This window comes from Aulonocara sp. 'chitande type north' Nkhata Bay, linkage group LG16 (genome assembly GCF_057382095.1).
Source record: "Aulonocara sp. 'chitande type north' Nkhata Bay isolate Kocher_YH1m ecotype deep benthic linkage group LG16, A_spYH_male_GT1.1, whole genome shotgun sequence".
Lineage (NCBI taxonomy): Eukaryota > Metazoa > Chordata > Actinopteri > Cichliformes > Cichlidae > Aulonocara > Aulonocara sp. 'chitande type north' Nkhata Bay.
The window spans coordinates 37,760,104-37,779,414 of NC_141359.1; the positions used below are offsets into that span (position 1 = coordinate 37,760,104).

The window sequence follows — 19,311 nt, forward strand, 5'->3', positions numbered from 1 at the left end:
GAACTTTGCTTCAATTCCTCAGGAAAAGTTTGATCTGTTTCCTGAGCAACGGAGACCACATCTGCTTTCGGCTTGTTACAGGGTTCCTGTAACTAAAACATGTGGTCATCTAATCTTCTGCATCTGGTCAGCGTCAGACTGGTCAGAAACACGCTGGACAGAAATATATGAGGTGACAGAGGAAGTTGCACAGAGAGATATTGACACAAAGATGCCATGTGACGTGAGACGAGCAGGTGGATGTTGGTTTCGGGAAAACAAACTGGAGTTTGGATCGCTTACACTGCAGCCGGCAGATGTGGTGAAGAATCATACTCGTAATTGGAGTCAGTCAAATCTGAATAAACAGAAACAATTTTCCTATTTTTAGATTCAAAGTGACTTACCGGCCTGTTCCCAATTCCCTCCCTGATACATGGGTCGTGTAGCCCTCCAAATGTGCGCTGCTGCATTGCTTACACATGTATAAAAACGGTGTACTTATGACACCTATGAAATATGTCTAGCCTAGTTCTTTTGGTCATAAAGATTCAATCATCTGAAGGAGTAACCTCGGCAGCACCAGCACAAAGTCTACAGCTGAGCTACCTTTTCTTCTTAAATCTGGTGCTTTGGTCACTGTGCACATCGCCTGCTCGCTGAAAAATACTAAAAAAAATACAGAAATGCTGTCAAATGCTTTTTCACCCAGCAGCATCGCATCACATCGTAGCTGGGTCAGTGTCAGCTATCTCGCCAACACCGCACTAAATATTCATTACTATAATGGCGGTGAGGCACAATACTGCTGGCTGTGTTTCCAATCACAGAAACTACGAGAATGTTACACACACACACACACACACACACACACACACACACACACACACACACACACACACACACACACACACAGAGAATAAGGCATTGGCTGGAAATTTAGCATTACAAATAATGGAAATTAACAGCAGGTCTGGCTTGCATGTCTGTATGGAAAGGGGCTGTTTTTTAATTAGAAGATGTAAGCAAACAAATATGTGCTTGTGTCGCCAAATGTGCATTGTGTGTCTGTATTCGTGTGTGTGCGTTTGGGGTCGATTCAGATGCGAATGCTTGTCGAGCCGTGAGGTAGATGTTTGCGGTTTAGGAGTGTCTGCTCAGCGGGAGCAGCAGATGACGAAGCCAGACATAGCTGGCCATGATGCTTCATGATTTTCTATACTTTTTTACGCCACCACCTTCACCCTGGGATAAATGAAACAGTCCTTAGGAAGTTCTCTGCAGGGTGCCTTCACCTGAGCCCCGCGGGGGAAGGCCTCATGTTGTGAAACGCGGCGATCAGAGTCTTTTCAAGATGGCCCTCTTCGCTTCCTGACAGTTCCTCCTCGCCGGGCACCCAGCATGAAAATGAAGACTATTTAGGAGGCGCACAAGGAGGACGGTAAATGTCTCCTCTTGTCAATAGCACAGCCCAGGTCGGAGCGATCCCTGGCTCTCAGAGATAACGTATCTATTCAACTTAAGATATCTTGCTTTAAAGACGTGCTCAACCATAAAATAGGCACCAGCAAGAGGCTTATACTGATCAAAACTGGGACAGCAGAGGCCAAGATATCCAAACCTCCAGGTACTAAGTGAAATCAAAATCCAGACTGTGCTGTATATAACATATAAAATATATCAAATAAGTGCCTGCATGCTTTCTAATGACCAGCAGGGGCGTTTTATTGCAAAAGTAAACCAATAAGTGTGTTCACTTGTTTTTATTGTAACAAAAATGAATAAATCAATAATAGTCGTTATAAAAAAATATAAAATAACACTTAAAAATCGAAGTCAAGTTCTTTGAATGATGAGGAAAAAAACAACAACAGCTAAACATCGACCACTGACATGAGTCGGTGTCGTCTTGGTCGCCTAAAGACCCCAACAGTCAACGACGCTGATGACTTTTTAAAATTTGTTTTTACTGCACAGCTGCAACATATACACATATTTGCACGGCTTACAATGAATCAACCTGACGCAGAGGAGCAGGGCTTGTGACATTCAGCTGAAATGGGGGTAAATGGAGGAGATGTAGCAAAGGAAAGGGGGAAGAGTGCAGGATCCCCCGGTACTTGAGCAATTCTAAAAATAGAAACACTGGAGCAGATACACCGAATGGGAAAAAAAGACATGAAAAGGGGAAGAGAAACTGCGAATATCCACTGTGTTGTAAAGCTGAATACCAGGAGTGATGTGTGCTGGCATCATGCGCCGATATAACTGACACCGCTGTTTATGAACTCTGTCTCGTACCGAACACGAAGCCGCTTCATTTCTCACTGACAGGTAATGTTACCCCTCATTTGGCCACCATCACTGGAGGGACTCCAGCTTTGAATGAGTCCTGTAGTCAGCAGATGTCACCTTATATATAATACCGAACGTGTCTCGCATGTTCCAAACAACTTTTTGTTGACTAGATTGTCTCCACAATAGATGACGAGAGCGTAGTGGTACATTTCTACAGCAAAGCACTAAAAAGCTTCTTTTGCTGAACTCACCGTTGTGCAGAGAACTCTGAGGGACAGCAGCTATTTACCACACGCCGAACCTGAAGGAGAAAAAAGAAGATTATTAATAAAATGTGTGACATGTAAAGGTCCTGGACACATTTCTGCTGCATCAGTCTCACACATATCTAAATAGCTATTAAAAATACTGAGATATTACGGTGATGTTGTGTCCAGTTAAAACAAACAGCCCATTTGTCATCGTCGTGTTATGGACTATAGTGTCACGCACAGAGTGTATTACTTCTTAAAGAGAGCTGACGTGACTTCTTCTGAAGAGATGCTGGAAAATCATGCCGGAGCAGAAATGAAACAAATCAAGGTCAAGAATCTCTCCCGGCATCCAGCACAGTCACGGATCACCACGGCATGTGAAGAAACTGCCCGGCCACCATCCCTGACCCCGCCCCGGGCGGCTCGCTCGACTCTGACCAGCAGCGAGACACAGCACAGCAGCAACGAACAAACAGTGGCAAGAAACACGCAACACATCCGAGGAGACTTGTAAACAGGGAGCAGATGCTGAGCCGTTGTCCAATCGCATTAGTAACTGTTAGAGACAGAGAGGTGTCCCGAAAACAACAGGCAGAGTTGACACTAGAAAGGTTAGCATGGACTGAAAGTGAATGGCAGGCTTCTAAATGAATTAAAGTTACTCGTCTCACACTTCCCTGCAAACCTGTCCTTCAACAGTGACAAAGAGCGAAAAGAGCAAATGCCACAAAGTTTAAGAGTCAGTAACACATTTAACGCTGACACCAGGAAAAGTGCATGAGGAATAATGCTCTCACACAAGTTCCATTAAATGTGTGTGTTAAGAGTAACACTGTGGCTGTTAACCCATAATCCACTTTATGAAATCACTGCAATATCATTTATACTTTACATAGTAGGGCTGCACGATTAATCGTTAGAAAATCGCAATCTCGATTCATACTTATGTGCGATCTCATTTCCAAATGACAACGATTTTAAAAAAAAAAGAGAGAAAAAAAAAAGAAGACGACGACGATTGTACCGCATTTTGATCCGGGACGTAATCTGCATGAAAACAAGCGCTCACTCTTCCTGCTCAACAGATGACAAGGGCGGAGCCTTATACCACGTGATACAGAAGCTGGCTGCTAAAAAAACAACAGAGAAGACATCAGGGATGACGAGAAAGTGACAGGAGAAAATCCGTCCCGGTCAACCACCCAAACATCAATAACGGGAACCTTATACAGCGCTTCCCTATACACGTCGAACTCCCGCAGGCACAAAGAAATTACGGAGGCTATCACTTATCACCTGACCAAAGATATGGCTCCATCAACACTGTGAAAACGAGGGATTTAGGAAAATGATCAACACCCTAGACAAACGCTACACAGTGCCGTCCCGCAACTATTTTTCTATTGTTGCACTACCTGCTCTGTACACGCAGCGTCGAGCAACGGTGGAGACGGAATTTCAAGCAGTACAACATTTGCGGCAACGACAAAACGTGAGACATTTGTTGTTTTTATGTTTATTTATTGTTTTTATGTTCAGTCTCAACTGTTACGAAGTTGATGTGCAGTTAATAAGTGCAATAAATATTTATACTGGAAAAGAAAATCGTGAGAGAATCGTGATCTCAATTCTGGGCCAAAAAATCGTGATTGCCCTATTACATAGTATATAAATTTGAATAATTGTGAACTCTATAGTTAAAATTACCGGTTACAAATGCAAACCAGCATTTCTTTGTAGCTGGAGCTTCACATTATGAGCATTCATTATAGTCAAATAATGAAGCAGTCGCAGGTACATCAAAATGTTCGTCACCGACTTCGTGTTTTTAATGTGTCTTTAAAACAAGACAGCCATCATTTTTGCATTTTTTGACAGCAGATCAGTTTGAAATATCGCACAAGCGATGGAAGAAGAAGGAGCAGCCTAAGTTAGCTACTAGTGACAATCTGCACATCAGGCTAAACAACTTTCACTGCACACTGTTTGCAGACTAACACCATGTGCATGTGCAGGACCAGACAGCAGCTGCTCAGAGGCTGACGGGACACACCAATTATTAGTTTGTTCCGGTATCCCCAAATTTCTCTGACCTGATGGAATAAAATATATTTGCCGTCACCAGCAAACCCATGTTTACTTATTGTCAAATCAATAACACCCAACAAACCAGTTACACAATGAAACATGAACTATTAGCTGTGCATTTAAAAAAGACTAAAGGGGGCCTCTGGATATCTGGAGTTTTGATCTCCTCCATACCCGCTTCACACCCTGGAGGACGGGGCTGTGGCCCCCCCACACTCCCTAGCAGATCATTACATGGAGAAACCTTTGGAATGCAAGCATGCTGATCCACACAGGTATGCACACATGGGTATTCACAGACGCGGACTAAAGCTTTCTTGGCTGCTACCTCAAAGCACACTGTGCGCTGTCTATCTTGCGTGCTGCACAATATCGTTTATTATTTAGTAAATATTGATATCTATGACTAGCTAGTTTATTGTGATGGTGCTTTGTTTTCTCTATTATTATGTTGCTCTTTGTTGTTTGCTGTCTCCTCTGTTTGTTTTTTTTGTTTGTTTGTTTTTTTTCTCCATACAGGTGACCCAGGAGTTCTTTTTTTTTTTTTTCTCTCTCTCTCTTCCCCCCCCTTCTCACCGTCTCTTCTCCCCTTTGGTTTTCTTTCTTTCTCTCCCCCTCTTTCTCTCATTCATTCCCCCTGTCCTATTTATTAAAAAAAAAAAAAAAAGACAAAGGATGAACTGAAGCTCTGCCATCACGTAATGTCGCATACTGCTGTTTCTGATGTCATTTAAAAAAAAAAAAAAAAAAAAAAAAAAAAAAAAAAAAAAGACTAGCTGGGTCTGTATTGTGGACCACGTGGTATCTGCTGGGCATACGTGCAACTCAGTCTATGTGTGTCATACTCATATCTGTATTCAACACAGTCGCCAGGATGCATTAAATCTCTCTGAGCTTCCTCAAGGAGCCATCTTCCTCCAAATTACACTCAGTTTCCTCCTCCTAGGTTCTGTGCACCACCACAGACTTCCTTAGTTCAAGAGCTAGAACAAAAGCATAGCATTAGCTGTTTAGGAACTGCAGCATTTTTTATACACGCCCTCGTTTTCAGAAGCTCAAAAGTAATGGGACAAACTACTTTTATATACTCGGATGAAAATCCTTTGCAGACAATGACTGCCTGAGGTTTAAAACCCATGGAAATCATCAAATGCTGTGTTTCCTCCCCTGAGATGCTCTGCCAGGCCTTTACTGCCGCCTTCAGTTGCTGCTTGTTTGTGGGTGTTTTTGTGGGTTTTTGTGCTTTCACTTTTTGTCTTCAGTAACTGAAAAGCCTGCTCTGTTGGGTTGAGATCAGGTGAATGATTTGGTCACTGAAGATTCTCCCTTGAGAAACTCCTCAGTTTTGTAGCATTTGGATGAATCTGTGCAGAGACTACAGCCTCGTAAGTAACGTTTACAGGGAGTGCAGAATTATTAGGCAAGTTGTATTTTTGAGGAATAATTTTATTATTGAACAAAAACCATGTTCTCAATGAACCCAAAAAACTCATTAATATCAAAGCTGAATGTTTTTGGAAGTAGTTTTTAGTTTTAGTTTTAGCTATTTTAGGGGGATATCTGTGTGTGCAGGTGACTATTACTGTGCATAATTATTAGGCAACTTAACAAAAAACAAATATATACCCATTTCAATTATTTATTTTTACCAGTGAAACCAATATAACATCTCCACATTCACAAATATACATTTCTGACATTCAAAAACAAAACAAAAACAAATCAGCGACCAATATAGCCACCTTTCTTTGCAAGGACACTCAAAAGCCTGCCATCCATGGATTCTGTCAGTGTTTTGATCTGTTCACCATCAACATTGCGTGCAGCAGCAACCACAGCCTCCCAGACACTGTTCAGAGAGGTGTACTGTTTTCCCTCCTTGTAAATCTCACATTTGATGATGGACCACAGGTTCTCAATGGGGTTCAGATCAGGTGAACAAGGAGGCCATGTCATTAGTTTTTCCTCTTTTATACCCTTTCTTGCCAGCCACGCTGTGGAGTACTTGGACGCGTGTGATGGAGCATTGTCCTGCATGAAAATCATGTTTTTCTTGAAGGATGCAGACTTCTTCCTGTACCACTGCTTGAAGAAGGTGTCTTCCAGAAACTGGCAGTAGGACTGGAAGTTGAGCTTGACTCCATCCTCAACCCTAAAAGGCCCCACAAGCTCATCTTTGATGATACCAGCCCAAACCAGTACTCCACCTCCACCTTGCTGCCGTCTGAGTCGGACTGGAGCTCTCTGCCCTTTACCAATCCAGCCACGGGCCCATCCATCTGGCCCATCAAGACTCACTCTCATTTCATCAGTCCATAAAACCTTAGAAAAACCAGTCTTGAGATATTTCTTGGCCCAGTCTTGAAGTTTCAGCTTGTGTGTCTTGTTCAGTGGTGGTCGTCTTTCAGCCTTTCTTACCTTGGCCATGTCTCTGAGTATTGCACACCTTGTGCTTTTGGGCACTCCAGTGATGCTGCAGCTCTGAAATATGGCCAAACTGGTGGCAAGTGGCATCTTGGCAGCTGCACGCTTGACTTTTCTCAGTTCATAGGCAGTTATTTGGCGCCTTGGTTTTTCCACACGCTTCTTGCGACCCTGTTGACTATTTTGAATGAAACGCTTGATTGTTCGATGATCACGCTTCAGAAGCTTTGCAATTTTGAGACTGCTGCATCCCTCTGCAAGATATCTCACTATTTTTGACTTTTCTGAGCCTGTCAAGTCCTTCTTTTGACCCATTTTGCCAAAGGAAAGGATGTTGCCTAATAATTATGCACACCTGCTATAGGGTGTTGATGTCATTAGACCACACCCCTTCTCATTACAGAGATGCACATCACCTAATATGCTTAATTGGTAGTAGGCTTTCGAGCCTATACAGCTTGGAGTAAGACAACATGCACGAAGAGGATGATGTGGACAAAATACTCATTTGCCTAATAATTCTGCACTCCCTGTATTTACGAAGGGCCTGACACAGACCAGTGGTCACATTAAATAATATTAAATGCCATTAAAACAGCACATAAACAAGTTAAAATACAGAATAAATTAGACCAGTAAAATTATCAACAAAAAGGTTTTGAGTCCAGAGAGTTCGCTGTAACTGTAACACCCATCTTCAATCCGTGTACACTTTAGTATTCATCCCGCTGCTCCAATCACCAGTCACATCATCAATAAACATGTGGTGTCCCGGTTCCGCTGCAAAGCCGTGCATGACCATGCTGTAACATTTCCTTCACCGTATTTGATGGATAATGTGTTAAGCTTTGGATCAGGAGCTTTTCCACCCCACAAACTGCAGAACTTTCTATCTAGGAGAAAACAAGCGATCAACAAAAAATATGGTCTTACATATTTAATTCTCCATTTCACACGCCTCGTGAAATATTGGGTTGACGCTCAAGTCCCTGAAGGTCAGTGAAATACATTCTTCTCTATAACGAAATCAAACACCACGCCATTCTATGTCATGCCTATTCAATACACCCTGAATCAAATACTCCTCGTGCTCTCCATATTTACAAAAACACGTCTAACTTCTATCTGGTCCTCAGGACCCCGTATTGATTTATCCTAAGTAAAGCTGACTGTTACAAATGAATGGCCTCGGCAGAATTTAGTGATCCCAAAACGTCAATACATGAGTAATGTCTGGGTCACCGTCGCATTGCATTGACTAATATTACCCACCATGTACACTCCATCCTTGGTTTCGTGCAATACAAATACAGTAAAATGCGCAGTAAGAAAAAACAAACACTGCATATCAAACTGGAGAATCTACGAAGTGTGTGTATAACAGCTTTGGTTTCTTTTTGTTAACACAGTGTAAGATTTGTTACATAAGCTGTGAGTCACCTTGTGTTTCCTCCCTCTTGTGTCTTATGACCGAGTATCACAACAGAGGAGGAGCAGAGGCTACACTAGCCATCGTGCCGCCTAGTCTCTCAGGGGGCGAGTGTATGCTACCGCTAATTTAGCAGCAGCAAATGCATCAATTTGAGTTTAAGAATATTCAGCTCCTGCTACTATCTGCTCTGGGGATTCTGCCTTGCCTCCTCCGCTAACTATCATGAGCAGAAGAGGAAAAAAAGATGTGAGGCTCATGGTGACAGCACGGAGAACGCTGCTGGCTCTTGAACTGTGAGAATGTCTGAAATGAAACAATGCTTTAAGAAAGTGAAATCTCAGAGAAATGGAGGGTGATAACTTGAAATGACCCCTTCTCCCCACTAGCAGAAGCAAAGATGTGCAGCTAGGTCTCCAACAAACACGGCTCCTGATTCAGTGTTTTTTCTCTCTTCCTTGCATAGACTCTGCACTCTTAGTGATTACAGCTGTACTTTCCACATGAGCAGCCAGAAACAGAGGCAGATGTTACTCGAGATAAACCAAAGACAGGAACTGGTATGCAATTTAACGTTAACGAATCACGAACGACATCGGCAGGTTGCTGATTCCTAAATGCGTTTTACATATCATACGGCTTAATTTGTGAAACAAACAAAGGCTTTTCAAGTGCCAACTGCTGTTAATGAAGCCTTCTGTACGCTAATCCAAACTTTGAACACAGTCCAATTAACCCCGATTCCACACTGAGAAAAAGTTCACTTGTATTTTAACATCACATTTACCAGAGGGCAAGACGCTCAAATCGGTGCTCAGTGATCTGTTTCTTCCTTTCAGTTAGAGAAGAGAGAGTCGCTGCCATGCACAAGAAAAGTGTAATAATATAATATTAATTCATCAGCGGGTTCACTAGTCATTTTAAAAACATTTGCATTCTCACTTCAGACCAAATTGCAACCTCTGGGGCTGAAAAATGAAGCCAAAGATTAAGTGCCAGAAACTGCAGCTTCTCGAAGCAAATCAATCCCCACAGAGACCCGAGTTCAAATCCCCGACTTGACAGCAGAAATAAACATGTTTGCAGACTGGTACGAAAACTGCTTTGGTTGTCAACACAGTAGCTAACTGGGGGGATGCTTTACCGTGAAGTCTACAGTTTACGAGCATACTCTGGATTGACATAAATGCCACGTGTGTCTTATGCTTATTAGCCACGTGGACTGATTGGAATTCCAGAAACCACCAATAACTCCACGACACCGCTATCTTACAGCACCAACACATAAACGCCATTCATGCTTAAGATTGGTTGTTTATTTTATTCCATTGCACTCACACTCCATTACATAATCCAACTACGGAAAACACCCCACCCGTGCAACCCTTTCCCAACAGCGTCAGTGAGCGAGCTGTGAAGCAGCCTCCAGCTTCGATCATTGATGAGGAACAATGGAAGTTGGGAAACGTCTTTTAATTACATAACCTCTCTCATTGACCTCCGTGTGACATTTACTACCCACGATTCAGAAGCATCTGTAAGAGTTACCACTGGGTGGAAGCAGGTCAAAGTGACATAGTGGATAATGCTATGTAGGTGATAGATGACTGCAGCAAACTTCAGCGCGCTTCAGCATCATTATGCAGATGGTGTGACAGCTGACGGTTTTTTGAGGCTGTTTGCTGCCAAAAAGCCTTCACTTTTAAAGCTGAAGTCAGGGATTAGGATGAAAGTCACATACGAGGGAAGTGTGTGAGGGGGGAGTGAATGACTCACTCTCAAATACTCCAAATGCTGCTGCAAAGGTATCTTTGGGGAATTAGCATCTTGTCTCTCCTGTGGAGCTGCTCAGCGGACCATCGCAGATGGCTTTAAATGTTAGTTGCTGAGTCCGTGTGAAGGTGGGTATACGCGGTCAGCAAATCCACCCTGGTTAATAAATTATTTTAAGCTACGTGCAGCAGCATAAACCTTTCCACCCTTTGAATTAAAGAGGTGATCAAAGCTGCCCTGCTAATGTCAAAATATGACATGAAGAAACAACTGATGCAACACAGGGTTTCATATTTGACACATCAAGTCGAGTGTCACAATGAAATAAAGAACAACAAAGCACAGAGTCGAATCTTCCTTTTACAAAAATAAACTTCATGTCTTCCTAAAAACAGAACCAGTGTGTCCAAAGCTCTCCAGTGCCTATCTTATTTCCTTGTCCCGCCCAAATCTCTGCCCACATCCTTTCTTTTCCCCCAACCATCTGTTTTTCTTGCTTGCTCAGAGAAAAAATGCCTTTTTTGACACCTCTGACAGCTTTGTGCATCTTGCCAGCATTCAAAGCGCCAAAACATCTCAGCCTAAACCCCACAAGATGCTACAGCAGGTTCAGTTTCGACTGATTCTCAGCAAAAAGTAAAGAAATAGTAATTAAGCCCAAAACTCAAACAAATTCTTTAAATATTACTAATGCAAATAAAGTCAGCATCTGAGGATTACATAAACAAATTCATTAACTGATAAGGAAGTAAAACAATCCAATTTTATGAACACCATAAATGAATCTCATTTCACTTAATCAAAATCAAACAGGCGATCTGTCAACGCACAGCTAACTGATCTGACCGCTGCATTTCCCCATCTCTGACTCAACCATTGCACCAAGGGGTATACCACAAAATAAATGAGACACTCTTGACATTTCAACAGAGGACAAAAATACAAATACTTCATAAATAATAGTCACCTCATCAAGAGAAATTATGCCTGAGAGCCACTTTTACATAACCCAGCGTGGCACGGCTTACGCACAATGTACTGTAGCAATGTGCAGACACACCATCAGTCTGATTAACCCTTTGGCTTGTAATGTAAATTATTCAGAGCCACACATTAGAATGGAAGCAACGCGCTGTTGTACTAAAAGAGGTCAGTGCTGTTTGACTGAGCACATTACTTACATTTTGACCTGCGGCGTCTCCGACAGCAACAGTGATTGCGCGTGTTTGCATTAACAAAATGTATGTAATCTGCTCTTAGCTCTTCATCTGGACATCAGTAGTTAGTTATGCACAGTGACTTTAGCCCTGTAGTCATTTCAGAGTGTTTAAGCCTTAATTCTGTTACACTATAAGCAGTTGGTATGAACACATAGTAACTCAAATTTACAATAAAAAAATAAGAGTCCTATAATCTGCCATAGTGTAATACATCCAAATTAATTTGAAGATATCTTTATGAAGGTGAATATGCGGAATTTTCAGGCAAAGGATAAGATTTCTGGTACCTGGAGCTTTCTGGTTTATTCTGTTGTAGCAGTGTTGGCCAATCATATTGGGGCCTGCTTTGATTGCATGCAGGTAAATCATCCATGTGGACAGTAAAAAAGGGATTGCATCTGCAGAAATGGAATCTCACATCAACTACTGTCTAATAGTGATTTAGCTTTTATTTGCTCTTCAAAATTTATCTGCACTCGTACTAATCTCCAGACGCAACAGGAAGTCCTGGCCTGGATATGTGCTGACTGTACTGGAAACCCAAAAGCACTGTCCCCAAAGGCTAAGTCAGCAGATCAGAGGATGGACTGTTTCAGAAGAAATTATTATTATTATTTTTGTGCTTTAGGTGTCGTGGTCAGATCAGTCAGGTTAATATAATGGCAACATTCAGAAGAAGCCAGCCATGTCAGTGATCACCAGAACCTATGGCCGCAGCATCTTTTTTACCATTTCGAAGCATCAGTGTCACAGGGCTCTTACAGATGGCGAGATAAGCAGCTCCACAACAGCTACAAAGGTCTCTGAATCGCAAACAGGGCCCGCCACGTGACTCTAACACTGTAGGAACCAGTGCAGGATGAGAAAGGAGAGCTCTGGATCATTAAGAACAGTTCCCATAGGAAAGTACAACTTTTCCAGCTAGACATCATCCTCAGATTCACCTCTGCTAAGACAGCGATCACGGACTATTCTGTGTGAGGAGGGAAAGGAGACTGCCCGAGTGAAGAAGGAGTCGCACACAAAGCTTGCAAATGTACCGAAGGACAGTAAGGGCAATCATCCATCATATGGAAGTCAGCTGAAAGGCTTCAGGAGACCATTAACTCCGCATTTCCTAAAGTACCTAGGAATCCCTGGCTTCGGGCTCAGAAAGGTGCTTAAGGCTGTGGCAGATGAGGCAGAAGAAGGAAGCTTCTAGCACTGGTACAGAAGGAAGGACAGGACACAGAGGTAAATACAAGAGCCCTAAAGTCTGTAGTGGGGAAACATGCCGAGAACTGTTCCACCACCTTGGGCTGTTCAGAGATGAAAGGAGTAAAATACAGGTTGACGGGTGGGCTCCTGGCTGACTACTGTACATCACACAGCAAAACCTAGTAACTGGCTAACCTGTAGGGGTCTTTTGTTTTGTTTTTTTGTTACTCAGACCAAATAGTTCCATTTAGCTGCTTGGTACTACAGAGTTTTGACCTCAGTACATAATAATGAAGTATTTCCACTATAAAACCTACAGTTTCCATAAAGCTGCGATGACTTTGAAGTTTGGCTGGCGTGTGAGTGCGGTGAACAAACCGCTTTGCTTGACATACAGCTTTATGGGGAGTAAAACCCACATCAGTCCACTATGCAGTTAAGCTGATGAGAGACAACAGAGACAGTGCTGGTCAGTGATTCAGCAATGAGTGCTGGTGATTCAGTCGCTTAAAGGAGAATGTCACCCGTTTAAGAAAAATATGTTTCCTTCAGCTTCTCCAGAAACTGGAGGAAGTTATTGGAGCATGTCCAATAACTTCTTACCTCAGATACGTATGCGTCATGCTCCAATTTCAGTGCAACATCAGTCAAAGACGTGACATCAGGAAAATGAACGCCTTACATGAAGCTGATGAGAGACAACAGAGACAGTGCTGGTCAGCGGTGAAGCCGAAGCCCAAAACATCTTGCAACAGCCTGTTTATGCATCTCTGCCACAAAAATCAACAGCTTCTGTGAGGTCCAGTTTGACTTGGATTCTTACAGACTCCTGCATGTTGGAGCTCTTCCCATCAAATGCTTTTGAGCTAAATACCACAGCAACACCCCATTACACTCGCTGCTCGTTTAAAACTTTCACTGTGAGATTTAACTCAAATGTGTTCTGACTGGAAGTCAACAAGTGTACACCTGGCATACACCACAGATGGGTTGAGTTAGCCAGCATCCTCTGTGGCCTGCAGGGTTTAGCGCTCGCTCTTCCTGTGCTCGTGCCACATGTAAACACACACAAACAAGGTCCTGAAGCAAATCAAGTGCAAATCACACCAGTCACCTGATGGAATTATGACTCTGTCTGGCAATATGTTAAGTCTACAGGTCAGAAACTTAACATTTATGTAACATTAAGAATGACTTACTGACTCACTAATCTTTTTAAAGTCTTTCCTCCAAAAGGAAAACATCTGATTACCTCCCCCAAGTTCTGTCACCTCACTATATATCAACAAAGACGTGGTTTGGTGACCATTAGAACCGTTTCTGGCTTTTTCCAAAGGCAGGTGCATCAGCAGAGACCACCCTCACTAACTTCAGAAACCAGCCCAAATCTAGTCATTTTGTTCTATAAGCAGGCCTGAAATATGACAGAATATATAATCATACTCCAAGCTGCAAAGAGTTAAAGCGTGCACAATACCAACATGTAAAATGTTCAAGGGCCAACACCCCTTTAAAGGGCTTTTATTTGGACACATTTTCCTTCAGAGTCATCATTTTTTCCAGAGGACACAACTCCCAGAACATAATATCACTCTGACAACCCATCAAAAAGTGTTCACAATGATATGTGGCAGCAGTGGACCGACTACCTCGGGATGGATGCTTGCTGAGTATACTCTGTGCAGAACAGGTGAGCTAACCTAAAAAAATGAAGTCAACAGGATGCTATCCAAAGTGGGGGTGGAAACCGTTCCCCTGAGTTTTCATAAAAAGAAAAGGTATGAGGAGAGACTTATCGTAAGCAGTAAGCGCTCCATGCAGGAGAATGCGGTAAATAAGGCTTCCATAATGCATTCAAGCTGTAAAAGTAATTAGTCTCTTTATTTTCTTTCTGCAATACTTTCTCGCCGAGCGCACCTAGTGCCTGCTTTTGCACAATTCTACACAAATCCATGAAATGAGGAACATGTTTAAGCAACCGAGTGCAGGAATTATTGATGTCATACAGTGTGAAGATCTGAGCGCATCTACGGCTGTGAACACGACCTCAACATCATGCAGAAATTCTATTTTTATTCCCCCCCACACATACATCAACTTGAATGAGACGGGAAGTTATTTTCATTGTACTAAATTGCAAATGCACAGCAACAACGTTTCTGCAGATGTTTAACTTCCAGCTTCAGCTGGAATTGAAGGATTTACCAAAGTTATATGAAAGCATAAATGTTAATAAGCAGGGGGCCTAGTTCGGGGTGGGCTCTCCCATCAGACGAGACAACTTGATAAGATGTAGACAGAAAATCTGTTGGGAAAAAAAATCTTTTCACGATGGAAACTATTCCCCAAACAAGATCTGAGTACAGATGTGTGACGTTTCAAGGAAAACCTAAAGCAAACCCTGTTCTACGAAACGGCACGATAGCGACAATCCATTCACCACATCAATCCAACCCTCAATTGGAAAATTCCAGTCAACACTGGTGCGGCACACTCACAACAGAGTGTAAATTAGTGGTTCTCAAACTGGGCTATGGTTCCCCCTGAGGGGATGCACAGCCGTTGAAGGGAGGGTATACACGTTAGGGTGAGATGATTCATAAAGAAATGAATCAAACAAACCCATTCAGACACGCAATGCCATCAAGACACATAAATTTGTTAATGGATAATAAAATTTTAGTCTCCACCTGCTAATACATGACTATTTTACGTACAGTGGATGGCGTTGGAATGAATCTGATTATAGCCACTTTAAGTCAAATCTAATTAAACCTTTATTAGAATAAAACCTTAATGTCTTATTGTGGATTTAACTGTTGCAAACCAACTGAATGATTATTCTGATTATAAAATGTTTGTTCACATATTTAGGGCACTGAGAGGAAACTGAATCATCTGCACAGCCTTACAGCATGGAGAATGGTGCCAACTGAACATATGGAAACTAGTAAGAGGGAAAGAACGGGGAGATGTGTTGTGGCCCGGCTATAGTGACGCATGTCTGGGAGACTATTTTGAAACAGCTTCCATTTACAACTCAACCCCACCCTTGCTTTTCCTGCCAGCCACGCAGGCCACCCGTTAGTGTCACAGACTCTCTCAACTGGGGTCCTGCACCCAGTCAACAACACAGTCTTTGTACTCACAGCTTACAACATTTTCCATCTGAGAAAGCCAGATTATAATGTGTGTGTATATAAGCTGCCCATGAGGCAAGCCAAATGTGATAGTATTTAATGATGCATGTGCTGCGTAAAAGTCACTGATTTCTTTATGTGTTGTTAGGAAAATGGGATTTATTCACACGTGCAAACATACATGAAAGGTATGGTATGACCACCTTTATTCTTCAGCACAGCCTGAACTCTCTGAGGCAGCTTTTACAGAAATTCCTTTAAGACGTCTTCAGGAATAGTTCTGCAGAGTTCTTCAAGAAGCTTCAAAGTTCTCTGTCAAGATGATCCCACGCCGTTTCAGTCATGTTGAGGTCCAGGCTCTGAGGAGACCAGTACACGACTGATAGTGTTTCACTGTGTGTCTTTTACAAGACCCCAACACCACTGTCCATAATGCAGTCAAACCCTGACAGAGCTCCACCGTTCTTGTGTAATTTGGCATATCGCAACCTTTTCTCCCTGTTTCCCTTCCTTAAAATTTGCTTCATGACAGACATCCTTCCACTGAGAGCATTTCTGGTGAGGCTTTAGAGAACGGCAGATGTTTCAGCCACAGGGTCAGATGCATCTCTCAGATCCTGTGGGTCTTTGCTGGATTTTTTCCATTTTTGTTAAAGACACGACATTCAAATACTGTTCATCTGCTGTAGATAGTGCTTAGCCCTCACATTTCTTCTTTCGTCCAGTTTCCTTACAAATTTTAAGGACACACTACCAGTGTAAAAAAAACACTGTTTTCTGCCTTACAAGCTTTTTTCATAGTTTCAGCTAAATAAATATATTTTGTGGGTGCTAGTGCATAAAGATAACATTTTAAATCAATTGTTTCTGTTAACAGAAAGTGGTCAGGTAAAAGGATTGGGACTGAAAATGGGCAAAAAGGGAGCCAATATCCAAAGAAAACCTTTAACTTATATATACTTATATTACAATATCTTGGAAGTGAAATATGAAAAATGAGGAGTGATTCAGGACTAGCACAGCACTGTCTGTTAACTCAAAATAAAAATATGAATCTGCACAGAGATGAAGCTCTGACAGATTTAAGTCGGGCGATGTTTTATGTGTGTCCGTGTCAACTTTCCGACCTTGCCAAGATAATTCTCTTAAAGCAAGTGTAATACTGCGGGTTCTCCTGATCCGTTCGCTTCTTCTCCTCTCATCTCTTCTTTTCTCATTCATTTGATGTGCTTCCCCTGTAATCTTCCCAGGGCTGTCGACCTCACCGAGACACAGAGGACACGCTCAGTCATTCAGCCATAGCTTCTCATTCACACAGCAGAAAACGCTTTTCTTGTTCAGTGTGCTTAAGTGTTTGCCTCCGTCTCCACGTGTGTGTGTGTGTGTGTGTGTGTGTGTGTGTGTGTGTGTGTGTGTGTGTGTGTGTGTGTGTGTGTGTGTGTGTGCATTTTTCAACAGTTTAATTTGGCTGCGTGATATCAGAGTCGCCAGCTGCACAGGGAAAAGTTTCTACATCCAGTCCACTGTGTACTGAATTACAATTCTGCAACCAAGTGCCATACTCTACTCGGCTCTATTTTGTTACCCATGAATGGGAACTCAGTGATTCAGCAATGAGTGCTGGTGATTCAGTCGCTTAAAGGAGAATGTCACCCGTTTAAGAAAAATATGTTTCCTTCAGCTTCTCCAGAAACTGGAGGAAGTTATTGGAGCATGTCCAATAACTTCTTACCTCAGATACGTATGCGTCATGCTCCAATTTCAGTGCAACATCAGTCAAAGACGTGACATCAGGAAAATGAACGCCTTACATGAAGGTCTCCACCCAGGAACTTAAGTGATACCTACTTTTTTTAAACGTCTTTTAAAGTTGTACTTCTATACTGTGTGCACAGACACAATCTCTTCACATCACTGACATAACGTTTATTTTTAGATTGTTTATTCCATATTTTGCATCCTTACAACGTCTGAACTGCCAAACGTGTGAGACAAAGCCCCTTCTGTGTGTGTCATTCCCTAGCTGCTGCATTTTTCTGTTTGCTTGTTGTTTTGGTTCATGTACCATATGTTCACTTATTTTCATCTCCTAACAAGAAATGTAGTTGAAAGCCAATAAAAATTGGTGGATGTTTGTGTTTTCTTAAAACAATCTGATATTTTTTTAGTAATCTGGAGAAACTCAAGATCCCAGTTTATTTTGGCACCTGTATGTCTGATTATGACATGAAACAGGCCAAAGATACCTGAGCTGTTTGTTACCTGACACAACAAACGAGAGTTTACATACAAGAAAAGCAGACATGCAATCATTGGTTAAATCCAAAGACTACCAGGGAAGCCTTGGATCAGAGAGGTCAGTGAGTAATTATTCTCCTAGAATAAAACACTGCTGCAGAGAAGCATTAAAAAGAAGGAACTTTACTCCATTACTGAAGCTCTTATGCAAGCAATGTGCATCATAGTATAAAAAGAAATGCTGAGAAAGAGCTTTCCTGTGGCGTAAGAGTGTTTCAGACCTATTATGGCCACGGGCTTTTATAAATTCTAACATGCGATGATAAAAACCATCACTCCTCCAAGTGCTTTCAAAGTCCACTCAGCCATGTCTGAGATATCACTTGTGACACCCAGATCAACAATGGAGAACGCCCTGGGCCAATCGGAGTAATTGTGGAAATGCCAGGATAGAGTTGTTTAAAAAAAAGTTTTAAAAAAAACACCAGCTCGTTTTACATTTTACCAGAAAATTGAAAAAACAACAACATTAGAAATGGAAAAGGGAAGGTAAAAGTTGTGGCATAGCGGAGCAAATGAGACCAGTGGCAAGTGACTAATCCCTCAGAGGGGAAATAAACCACCACAACACAACACATTATTTGTCATTAATGTCCAGCAGTCACACTCAAGGCATCCTCCCCAGCTGTGGGATTGTGACAGGGACAACCATTCATCTGGAAGTACACTCCACCAATGTGTAGTGCCTTGAGTGCAAACACATGCATGATAATTAAGTCAATTAATATCAATTAGTGAAACACACTGTACACCCTCGGCTAGGAGACGGTCACGTAGAGAACTTTGATTTGTACCTCAAAGCAGCACTTCTGTTCATATATTCACTAAAAGAACATCAATAATATGGTCTTTAAGGATATCGTCAAGCTGAAACTGTTCCGATCAAACCGCAGATCTGCGTGAGATGAGTCTATAAGCTCCGTTTGGGTAAATGAAATAAAGCCACATTTGGCTTCCTGTCCTTTCTACCTGAACCATTACCTGACAGGCCAAGTTAGTCTTTCTAATCCAAAGACACACACCAGACTGAACTTAGCCTAAAATTTAAAACTGATTAAATAAGATCTAAATAACAGCAGAATATTAAAACATTTACTCCAAAAACATCAACAGATACAGCTTCTTTCAGCTGCTCCCTTATTTACACTCAGTGTTGACTGTGTATGCTTGAGAACCCTTATTAATGCAACCCTCAAGGACCTTTCAGGTAA

General features: G+C 42.0%; 1 protein-coding gene across 1 annotated transcript in view; it reads right to left on the bottom strand.

Moving 5' to 3' along the window:
• Window positions 1–19,311, bottom strand: part of adarb1b (adenosine deaminase RNA specific B1b) — a 129,269-nt gene that overhangs the window by 77,896 nt on the left and 32,062 nt on the right. The window contains exon 2 of the mRNA XM_086265538.1: window positions 2,529–2,578. The gene's annotated coding sequence lies outside the window, so the exon portion shown is untranslated. The remainder of the gene's footprint in view (window positions 1–2,528; window positions 2,579–19,311) is intronic.